This window comes from Portunus trituberculatus, chromosome 3 (genome assembly GCF_017591435.1).
Source record: "Portunus trituberculatus isolate SZX2019 chromosome 3, ASM1759143v1, whole genome shotgun sequence".
Lineage (NCBI taxonomy): Eukaryota > Metazoa > Arthropoda > Malacostraca > Decapoda > Portunidae > Portunus > Portunus trituberculatus.
This window is the reverse complement of record NC_059257.1, coordinates 6725255-6736492: the sequence shown is the minus strand read 5'-3', so window position 1 is coordinate 6736492 and position 11238 is coordinate 6725255. Positions and strand designations below refer to the sequence as shown.

General features: G+C 34.6%; 1 protein-coding gene across 2 annotated transcripts in view; it reads left to right on the top strand.

Annotated features, from left to right (window-relative positions):
* Positions 1–1383: 1383 nt before the first annotated feature.
* The window catches only part of LOC123510285 (hemicentin-2-like), a 104033-nt gene continuing 94178 nt past the window's right edge, over positions 1384–11238 (top strand). For both annotated transcript variants that reach the window (XM_045265295.1, XM_045265288.1), the window contains exon 1: positions 1384–1444. The gene's annotated coding sequence lies outside the window, so the exon portion shown is untranslated. The remainder of the gene's footprint in view (positions 1445–11238) is intronic.

Sequence of the window (11238 nt, the reverse complement as noted above, 5' to 3'; positions counted from 1 at the left end):
TCAGATCTCTTAAGCTCACCATATCAGAGGTTTTCCCGCCACCTGCTGCCTCTCATTAATCGCCACTGCCACTTGTGTACTCTGGGAAAATCTCGTATCATGTTTTTTTTTTTCTTTTTTCATAGTTTTTTTTTATTTCGTCATTGTTATTTTCATTTTCTTTTGCTTCATTTTTTTTCCTTTTTTTATCATTTGCTTTTCTAAATTCTGCTATTTTTTTTTCCTTTCACTTTCATCGTTATTGTTATTTTCTTCTTGTTTTCTTCTTTGTTTTTTTTTCTTTATTTTTATTTGTTTTGTTCCATTATCGTTATTGTTATTGTCTGTTTTCTTTTCTTTGCTATTTTTTTTTCTTTCCTTTTTCTTTTTTTGATCATATTCTCGTAAAATCTGGAATAGTGTTTTTTATTATTGTTATTATTTTTCTCTATTTCATCTTTATTGTTTTGTCTTTGTTTTCTTTTCTTTGTCTATTTTTTCTTTTTTTTACTTTTTCATTTTTTCCTTGTAAATTTTTTTCTTATGTGTGCTATTATTGTTTTTATTTTCTTTATTTCATCATCGTTGTCATTTTGTTTTGATTTTCTTTACTTTATATTTTTCTTTCTTTTTTTACTCATTCTCTTGTAAAACTTTCTATCTCGTTTTTTATTCTTTTCTTTTCTTTTCATTATCGTCATTGTTATTATTTTCTTCTTTTCTCATTTTCTCTTATAAAATCTGCTATCTCTTTTTTTATTCTTTATTTCATTATCATCATTGTTGTGTTGTTCTTATCTTTGCCTTTTTTTTCTTTATTTCCTGTTTTTCCACCTTATATCTTTCTTTCTTCCTCTTTTTCTTCTTTTCTTGATCATTCCTTCGTTATCCTATTTTTCTCTTTATCCTTTTAATCTCTCTTTTATATTTTTCTCATCTTTTGTATCCTCTTTATCTCTCACCTTCCTCAACTTTCTTCCTCTCTTTTCTCTTATCTCTCCTAATTATCCCTTCTCTTCCTCTCCTCTCCACAACTTTCTCTTCTTTCTCCTCTTACGTCAATCCCAGCTAATCCTTCTCCTTTTCCTCTTCATCTCCCTTTTATCTCCTCTTTCTCACCTCTTCACAATCTTTCCTCTCTCCTCACTTTTAACCTCTATCTCGTTCTCTCTCTCTCTCTCTCTCTCTCTCTCTCTCTCTCTCTCTCTCTCTCTCTCTCTCTCTCTCTCTCTCTCTCTCATCTCTCATCTCTCCTCTCCCTCTCTCCAGTTTGATAACACACCAAAAATACGAAACAAAAAACGGGCATCAACAAATGTAGAAAATGGAGGGAGAAAAAGCATTCCCATTTTCTTATCTGTGTCTCACCTTGCGTTGTCCTCTCCCCCAGGTGTGTGTCTGTGTGTCTGTGTGTTTACCTGCCTGCGACACCTGTAACCGGCAACACTGCTTCCCTCTGGACTGTGTAAGTGTTGAGTTTCCTGTTGTTTTACTATTTTTTGTCTTATTTTTCTTGTATTTATTTTTTCACCCGTGTTATTGTCTTTTTTTTTCAGGTGTAATGTTTTGTTAGAGTAACGGTGAAGGGAAGGGAAGGGAAGGGAAGGGAAGGAAGGGAAGGGAAGAGGAAGGGAGGGCATATAAGGTTTTAAAAGGTATATTTATGTAACGAGGAGATAAATATATAAAGAAAGAACGGAAGATATAAAAAGGGAAAGGAAGAGAGAGGTGTGAAGGAAGCGGAGTGGAGAGAAGAAGGAGGAAAGCAAAGAGGGGAATTGAAAGAACGAAAGAATGTAAAAAGGAAACGAAATTCAAAATGGAAAAGATGAAAATAGAAGGAGAAATAGGAAAAAAGGAAATTATGTGATCAAGAAGAAAGGAAAAAAAGGAAGACGAAAAAGAAGTAGGAATGAAAGAAGAATTAAAGTTATAAAAGTAAAGAAGATGAGAAGAAGAAGAAGAAGAAGAAACGAGAAGGACTGAAAAAGATAATTAAAGTAATAAAGAAGAAGAAGAAGAAGAAATACCAAAATAAAAAAAATAAAAAGAATAACAGAAAAGAGAAAAAGGAGGAACAAGAAGAAGAAGAAGAAGAAGAAGAAGAAGAAGAAGAAGAAGAGAAGAACAAGAAAGAGAAGAGAGGGGTTAAAGAAAGGAGAAAAGAAAGCGAAGAGGAAACTTTAAAGAGCGTTGTAATCTATGCTGCCTTAAAGCTGAGATAAGATGCTTGTGTTTCCTTCAGTATGTGTGTGTGTGTGTGTGTGTGTGTGTGTGTGTGTGTGTGTGTGTGTGTGTGTGTGTGTGTGTGTGTGTGTGCGTGTGTGTGTGTGGCGCCAGGGTACACTCGTCAAGGATTCCCAGGAGAGGATGGTGAAATAGATTCGAATAAAAAGATCCTGGTGAACTTGTCATACGCAGAAACACACGAGCTGGGAGGAAGTTCGAGAATAAAACGTGCGCTAATGACAATAACAAGAGGAGGAAGTTGTTGTAAGAAGACGTTCAGTGACAATATTGACAAGGAAGTTTTCAAAGTTAATCGTTGGAGGGAAGGAAGTTTTCATGGTATATCACACGAAAGAAGGAAGTTTTGAGAGTAAATCGCAAGTTTTTCAAAGTAGATCAGTCAAGACAAGGGAGTTTTCAAAGTAAATCACTGAATAGAGGGAAGTTTTCAAAATAAAATACACGAGAGGAGGAAGTTTTTAAAAGTTAATTACAGAAGATAAGGAAGTTTTCAGAATAAATCACAGGAGAGGAAATTTTCAAAGTAGGTCACACAAGACAAGGAAGTTTTCAAAGCATATCACACAAGACAAGGAAATTTTCAAAGTTTATTATAGGAGAGAAGGAAGTTTTCAAAGCATATCACACGAGACAAGGGAGTTTTCAAAGTAGACCACAGAAGAGAAGGAAGTTTTCAAAAGTACATCGCACAAAGACAACAACAAAATAACTGAATTTACACACCAATTCACGTACTATATTTGTCTTGTTTCAAATCATTACCACTTGAAACTTAATAAATTCCACATTGAGAAACGCATTACTCTCTCACTACAACAGTTTTCCAAGGCCACAGAGGCGACTAGCCAGGTTTTCAAGGCAACTTCTTATAATAATTTAGAAATCTTGCCAATTCATCACCAGAACCACAAAAATACCCTTAACTCCTTCTAAACTCAGACATTTTTACCATTTGTATAAGATTAGACCATTTTATTGACATTAGGAAGAGTGTATGAAGGTGAAAAGATTAATGGCCACAGTCTTTACTATTTGAATCCCCCATATGGGTTTCTGAAGCTGTATAAAGTTTCCAAATAGTAAACATACTTCTCAATAAATTACACTAAAAAAAAAAAAATAAAAAAAATATGTCAAAGTGGCTAGCGATGAATAAAAACCACACTAGACGCAAGAAAAAGGGTTTAAATCCATACATCTGGTCTCGAAACACTTTAAAACGCTCATCTTTGCAACACCTATGACATTCAGCGAAACGGGAGGATATTAGAGAGAAATTTCGCAGGGGAAGTCGTAACTAAATCCCTCTGGCGGTGAATCGCGAACCACTTCTCACGCTGTCGTCTGGAAAAGTTTGTCACCGGATTTTGTTGTACCTGCAAAATGGCACGAAAAATTATATCAAACACTTGAGTTTCCGCTGAAGGTTTGAAGTTAGTGCGAAGAGACGGACAGGTAAATAGATAAATAGATAGATAGACATATAGACAGGTATATTGATAACTAGACACAGATAGGCTAAAAAACATATAGATAGATAATTAGATAGATAAATTCACTCATAGATAGATATGTAGACAGATAAATAGATACAAAAAACAGGTATATTGATTAGTAGACATAGATAGAAAGACATTTAGATAGATAGATAAATTAACTCAGATAGATAGATAGATAGATAGATAAACAGGTAGATAAAAAGATAGATAAATGTAGATCAGTTGGTTGTGTAAGAGATGAATAAATATGATCGTTGGTTTCATAGGTAGATAGATAGTTTGGTGGAAAGATAGATAGATAGATAGATAGATAGATAAGTTAACAGACAGGTAGACAGGTAAACTTGCAGGTGGGTTGAAAAGAGACTGTCACGTAATTAAAACTCTTGAATGACTCTCTCTCTCTCTCTCTCTCTCTCTCTCTCTCTCTCTCTCTCTCTCTCTCTCTCTCTCTCTCTCTCTCTCTCTCTCTCTCTCTCTCTCTCTCTCTCTCTCTCTCTCTCTCTCTCTCTTTCACGTTGGTACTAATTAAACTTGAAATCATGAAGAAAAGAGACAAAAAATGTATGTTGAATCTGAATTTAGTTGGGTGCTTTGAACCTCACTAGAGAGAGAGAGAGAGAGAGAAAGAGAGAGAGAGAGAGGTAAGGAGTAAGAACGTAATAAACAGCCTTCACAAATTCACTCTAATCGCTTCCTTCAGTGCACAAGGCAGCAGTAACGTAACAGTTTGGCAGTCACTGTCACTCCTTATTGAGACAACTTGCATGGCTGTCCGGAAGTTTAAAGGGTTACAGCGGGGTTTAAATGCACCTCACCTTCTCCCTCCCTTTCCTCCCCCTCACCCTTCACCCCCTTCCCTCCTTCCTTCATAGGGTTTCCAGGCTGTTAACCTTTCTTGTACACTGAGTGGAGGTTTTTTTGCTCTTCTACACTTGCTTCTAAATTGACTTCGTTCTATTGCCTTGTGTTCTACTTTGAGCTTGTTCTGTGTTCTGTTTTCTGTTGCTATTATTATTTCTACCTTTTCATTAGATTTTTTTTTTTTTCTTTTCTTTTCCTTCAAACTCAAACAATTTATTTATTCTTTTTAATACATGTTCACTTCACTTCTTATCTTCTTATTCTCTCCTTACAAACTGATTCTTTCTCATTTTACACTTTCTTTATCCATTTCCTTATCATTTCTCTCTCTTCTCTTTCATTTGTCACATTCCCTTAGCCAGTTCTACACTTGCTTCTAATTTGGCTTCGTTCCATTGCCTTGGGTTTACTTTGAGCTTGTGTTATGCTTCTATGTTCTCTCGCTGCTGTTATTGTCTCTACCTCCTTCCTTCCTTCTTCATTTTCTCCTTTTTCGTTTTCATTTTTTTCTTTCTCTCATTTTTGTTCGTTTTTTTCTTTTTTCTTTTCTTCATAATCTTTATCACACCTCCACCATCTCTACCTACTTCTTCTCTTTCTTCTCCTTTTCCTTCTCCTCCTCCTCCTTCTTCTTCTTTTCCTCCTCCTCCTTCTTCTTTTCCTCCTTCTCTTACGTTTTTTTCTCGTTTTTCTTTCTATCCTTATTTTTGTTATTGTTTTTCTTATGTTTGTCGCTCTTATTATTGTCTCTACCTCCTTCCTTCTTCTCTTCCTTCTTCTTCTTCGTTTTTCTCGTTTTTCGTTTTCTTCTTATTTTTTTTTTTTTTTTTTTCTTCTTCAAAATCTTTATCACACCTCCACCATGTCTATCTACTTCTTCTCTACCTATTTCTTCTCTTTCTTCTCCTTTTTCTTCTTCTCTCTTTTTTTTCTTTTTCATTCTACTTTGTTTTTTTTTCATTGTTTCTTTTGTCTTTTGTTCTGTTTTGTCTTCTTTCTTCTTCTCCTTCTCCTTTTCTTTCTCCTTCACCTCTTTCTCTTCCTCCTCTTCCTTCTTCTCCAGCTTCTATTCAAAACGAAAAAAAAAAATAAATAAAAAATAAAATAAAAAATAAAAAAACACGAAAGGAAATAAATAACACACAAAAAAAGGAAAATATAAAAGGAGTAAAGAAGAGAAATATGAAGAGATGGAGGGAATAAAGTGTTGGACAAAGGTCACTGAGAGAGTCGCTAATTGATTGTGCGTGAGAGCGGGTCAAGGAAACAAAAGTGAAGGGAAGGAAGGGGAGGACAGGATGGGAGTGACGAGTTTGTGTTGAATTTTGTGTTGTAATGTGGGTGGTTGTATTTCTTCTTTGTGTTCCTTTGTGTTCCTTCTCTTTTCACTTCATCTCTTCCTCATCCTTCCTTCGACTTACATTTTTTCATTGTTTCTCTGTGTTTCTTCTCCTTCTCTTCCTTTATTTACATTTTCTTCCCTTATTCTTAATCCTCTCTTATCTTTTCCTTCGTTTCCTTACCATTTCTTCAGTTTTTTTTTTTTTTTTTTTTTTTTTGTATATTCACCCTACATATTTCTCTTTGTTCGCTCTTCCCTCTTTCATTACCTCCATCTATCCCTCTCACCTGTTCTTTTTACCTGTCCTTCACCTGTTCTATATTTCCACCCCTTTTTTTTTTTTATCCTTCTTACTTCCCTATTTTCTTGATTCTCATAAACTTTCTTTCTACCGCTTTTAATAACTATCTATCCCTTTCACCGTTCCTCTTACCTGTCCTTCACCTGTCCTATATTTTCACCCTTTTTTTTCCTTCTTACTTTCCTTTTTTTTTCTTTTATTCTACTTTTGTTCACGTATAAATTTCCTTTCGATCTTATTCTACTACATCAATCTATCCCTCTCACCTGTTCCTCTTACCTGTCCTTCACCTGTTCTATATTTTCAACCCTTTTTTATCCTTCTCACTTATCTTTTTCCTTAATTCTACTTTCGTTCACCCATAAATTTTCTTTCTACCTCTTTCAATAACTCTATCCCCTCTCACCTGTTCTCTTTCACTGTTCTTCACCTGTCTCATTTTTTACCCCTTTTTCATTCTTCTTACTTTCTTTTTTCCTTGATTCTACTTTTGTTCATCTATAAATCTTCTTTCGACCTCTTTCATTACCTCTATCTATTCCTTTTCACCTGTCCTCTTTACCTGTCCTTCACCTGTCCTTTATTTACACCCTTTATCATACTTCTCACTTTCGTTTTTCCTTGATTTCACTTTTGTTCATCCATAAACTTGCCTCTAACTTCTTTCAATACCTCTTATCTATTCCTTTTCACCTGTCCTTCTATTCAATATTATTTCTTCTTGTGCTTCTACCGTCCCATCCATTTATCTATCCTTGTCCTACCTAAACCTGACGTAACCTATCCATTTGTGTATCTGTTTATCTGTCTACCTACTTACCATTTATCTATCCTTATCGAACCTTGACTAAATCTACTCAAATCTGTCTATCTATCTATCTATCTATCTATCTATCTACCACCTATCTATCCTATCGCTACCTTAAATTAAACGAACCTAACCTAACCCATTTATTTATCTATCTACCGTTGAAACTATTTTCAAAGTCAACAGAAATGAGGAGCTTGGCTTGTAAGTGTGTTTCTGCTATTGATAAGGTAAAAAATCATGTTAATCTGTCAATCCAAGCATCACCTCACCCTCAAGAAACCACGTGACAGAAACAAGGGACTTTTAAAAATAAGGGTTATGTGGCTACAATTTTCAAAGTCCACAAATATGAGGAACTTGGATCGTAAGAGTATTTTTGCTATACATGAATTAGAAATCATGCTACTCTGTCAATAAAACTATCAAAACACCCTTAAAAACCCACATGACTAAAAAGAAGAAAGAGTTTTTCAAAAACATAGGTGATGTCACTATTTTTTCAGTCATCAGAAATGAGGAACTTTGATCGTAAGAGTGCTTTTGCTGTAGATAAATTAGAAAAAATGTTAATTAATGAAGAGAACCATCTAACTACCCTTAAAAACCCAAGTCACAGAAACAGGAGTCATTTAAAATCACAGGTTATGTTGCCACTATTTTTCAGAGTCAACGGATGTGAGGAGCTTGGTTCGTAGGAGTGTTTCTGCTATTGATGAGGAAAAAATCATGTTAGTCTGTCAATAGAAGCATCACTCTACTCGTAAAAATTCATGTGACTGAAACAAGGGTCTTTTGAAAATATATCCTTACTGTACCCTAAACCAAACCTCTCTTTATCTATCTATCTATCTATCTATCTATCTATCTTACCGTACCTTAACCATTAACCAGATCCATTTACCCAACAATCTACCTGTCTAACTTAATAAACACGCCAGTACTTAAACCAAACTATCTATCTACCTACCTATCTACCTATCTATCTTACCGTACCTTAACTTCTAACCAAATACATTTACCCATCAATTTATGTAACTTAATAAACACGCCAGTACTTAAACCAAACTATCTATCTACCTACCTACCTATCTACCTATCTTACCGTACCTTAACTTCTAACCAAATACACTTACCCATCAATTTATGTAACTTAATAAACACGCCAGTACGTTCTTTTGATGAGAGATAATGAATGACCCGCTGAGCTTCAAGAGGGCGTGAAGGCAGCGGTAGTGGAAAAAGGGTAATGCAATATGGCACTACCTTCAAGAGACAGGAGAGATTGCGCTTGCCTTGTGTCTTATAGCGGGATAATGAACCGTCTTTGTACCGGGAGATGAAATAGAGGTGGTGAGGTGAGGGTAGAGATTATGGGTAGGTGGGATGAAGAAGAAGGAAAAGGAGGAGAAAGAGAATCAGATGAAGAAGTAGAAAGAAAAGACAAAACAGGAGAAGACAAGACAAGATGAAACAAGAAAAGTAGAAAACAAAGAAGAATGAAAAAAAAAGGAGAAGGAAAAGGAAAAGGTAGAGAGAGAGAGAGAGTAAATAAATAAACAGATAAATAAACCAAACGGCAAACACACATACACACAAACACACAGAGACACAAACTAGGACAAATTAGAAACACACAAACCCACAAAACAAAACAAAGAAACAGGCAAAGAAACACACTCACAGACACACAGACAGACAGACAGACAGACACACGGACAGACGAACGTTACCTAAATCTCACAAATCCTCTTGACGAAGGCGCAGGCGAAGGATTGAAAGAAATATGAAGGAATGAGTTTCTTTTAAATCTGAGGATGAAGAGAAAACGGAAAAAAAATTGAGAAGAGATGAAAAGACGAAAGGACGAAACAAGGAAGAGAAAAAATGGAGATAGGAGAGAGAGAGAGAGAGAGAGAGAGAGAGAGAGAGAGAGAGAGAGAGAGAGAGAGAGAGAGAGAGAGAGAGTAATCCGAACATGAAAAAGAGAGAACCAGATTCGAGTTTCACAGAGAGAGAGAGAGAGAGAGAGAGAGAGAGAGAGAAACTGACCTAACTAACCATCTACCTCCATCCTTCTTTCCTTCCCTCTCTCCCTCTTTTCTTCCTTCCTTCCATCCTCTCTCCCTCTTTCCCTCCCTTCCTTCCCTCTCTCCTTCCTTCCTTCCTTCCTTCCTTCCTTCCTTCCTTCCTTCCTTCCTTCCTTCCTTCCTTCCTTCCTTCCTTCCTCTCCTTCCTTCCTTCCTTCCTTCCTTCCTTCCTTCCTTCTTCCTTCCTTCCTTCCTTCCTTCCTTCCTTCTCCTCTTTCCCTCCTTCCTTCCTTCCTTCCCTTCCTTCCTTTCCTCTCTCCCTCTTTCCCTCTTTCCTTCCTTCCTTCCCTCCCTCTTTCACTTTTTCCATCCTTTCTTCCTTCCCTCCCTCCCTCCCTCCCTCCCCCCTCCCTCCCCCTGCATATCCTAACGTACCTTAAAACACCCTATCCACTTGAGTAACACCTTAAAAACACCTGGAATGGAAGCACTGACAAGGATTCACCACCTGACTTCACCTGTCTTGCTGTGTGACCTTGACCTGACATGGGGGCGGCTGACCTCTTTCCTTCCTCCTTTTATTTATTTATTTTTTTCTTTTGGTTTTATTTTTAGTTTTTTTGTTTTCGTTTTTTTTTAATTTATTTCTTTTTTTATTGTTTTTTTTCTCGTTTTGATTTTTTTTTTTTATTTTTATTTTTTGGTTCGTTTAATTTTTTCTTGATTTATTTGTGTTTTTGTCTATTTTTTTGTTTTCTCTAATCTTTTCTTGTGTTTTTATTCCATTTTATTCTATTTTTTTCTATATATACATTTTTTTTATTTCCATCGATTTTTTTAAACTATTTTTGTAATCTCATTCATTTCTCATCATATTTCCTTTTATTTTCTTTTTTTTTTTCTTGTTACACTTTTATTTAATTGCATTCAACATTTTCTTCACTTGTATATATTTTTTTTCATTTCATCGCATCCTTTTTGCCTTTTTATTACCTTATTTGTTTTCCTTATTCTTTTTCCTTCATATTTCTTTTATCTTCCTTTTTTTTCATCCTTTTATGTTTTTTATTTAACTTTATTCATATTTTTCTTTGTTTGTATATATTTTCTTCATTTCATTATTTTTTTTTTTTGCTTTTGATTTATTTCTCTCATTATCTTATTTTTCCTTCATATTTTCTTTTTTTTCCTTATTTTCTTTCCTTTTTTTGCTTTTTATTCCATTTTATTCGTCTTTTTCTTTGCTTTTTTTATATTTTTTTTATCTTATTTATTTATTTTCATCAATTTTTCTTTTCTTTTTTCTTATTTTCTTTCTTTTATGCTTTTTATTTCATTTTATTCAACTTTTTTTCTTTGTTAAATTTTTTTTCTTATTTCATCACATCCTTTTTTACCTTTTTATTTTTTTTTTCATTTCCTCATTTATTTTCCTTCACTTTTCCTTTTCTTCTCTTCTATTTCCAGTATCGCAGTTCTTCTATTTCTTTTATTCCTTCTTTCTATTTTTCTCGTTTATATTTCCCTCCTTCCTTCATTCGTCTTCATTCTTTTTTTCTTTTCCTTTTCGTTCTTTTCTTTTTTCCCTTCCTCTTTCCTTCTTTTTTAATTCTTTTCTTTCTTTTTCCTTTCCTCTCCTTTTCGTTCCTTTTCTTCCTTTTTTCCCTCCTTTCATTCATTTTCTATTTTCTTTTCCTTTCGTCTCCTTTTCGTTCTTTTCTTCCTTTTCCCTTTCCTTTTCTTTTCTTTTCTTTATCTTTTCTTCCTTCTATTTTCATTCTTTTCCCTCCTTTTCCTTTTCTTTATTTTGTTTCCTTCCTCTTTCATTCTTTTCCTTTCTCTTTTCTTTTTCTTTTCTGTTTCATTCTTTTCCTTTCTTTTCTTACTCTTCTTTCCTTTTCTTTATTTCCTCCCTTTTTCATCATTTCCTTCCTTTTCTTTTTTTCTTTTTCTTTTTCTTTTCTCCCTCTCTCTTTCATTCTTTTCCCGTCCTTTTCTTTTTCCTTTTTTTTCTTTTCCTCTATATTGCGTTTCCTGCCGTGACTAAATCATACTTTCATGTATTTAATTCTTTTACTCGTTTCCATCACTTTTTGAGAGAGAGAGAGAGAGAGAGAGAGAGAGAGAGAGAGACACTAAAAGACCGTCATAGATGAAAAATAGTA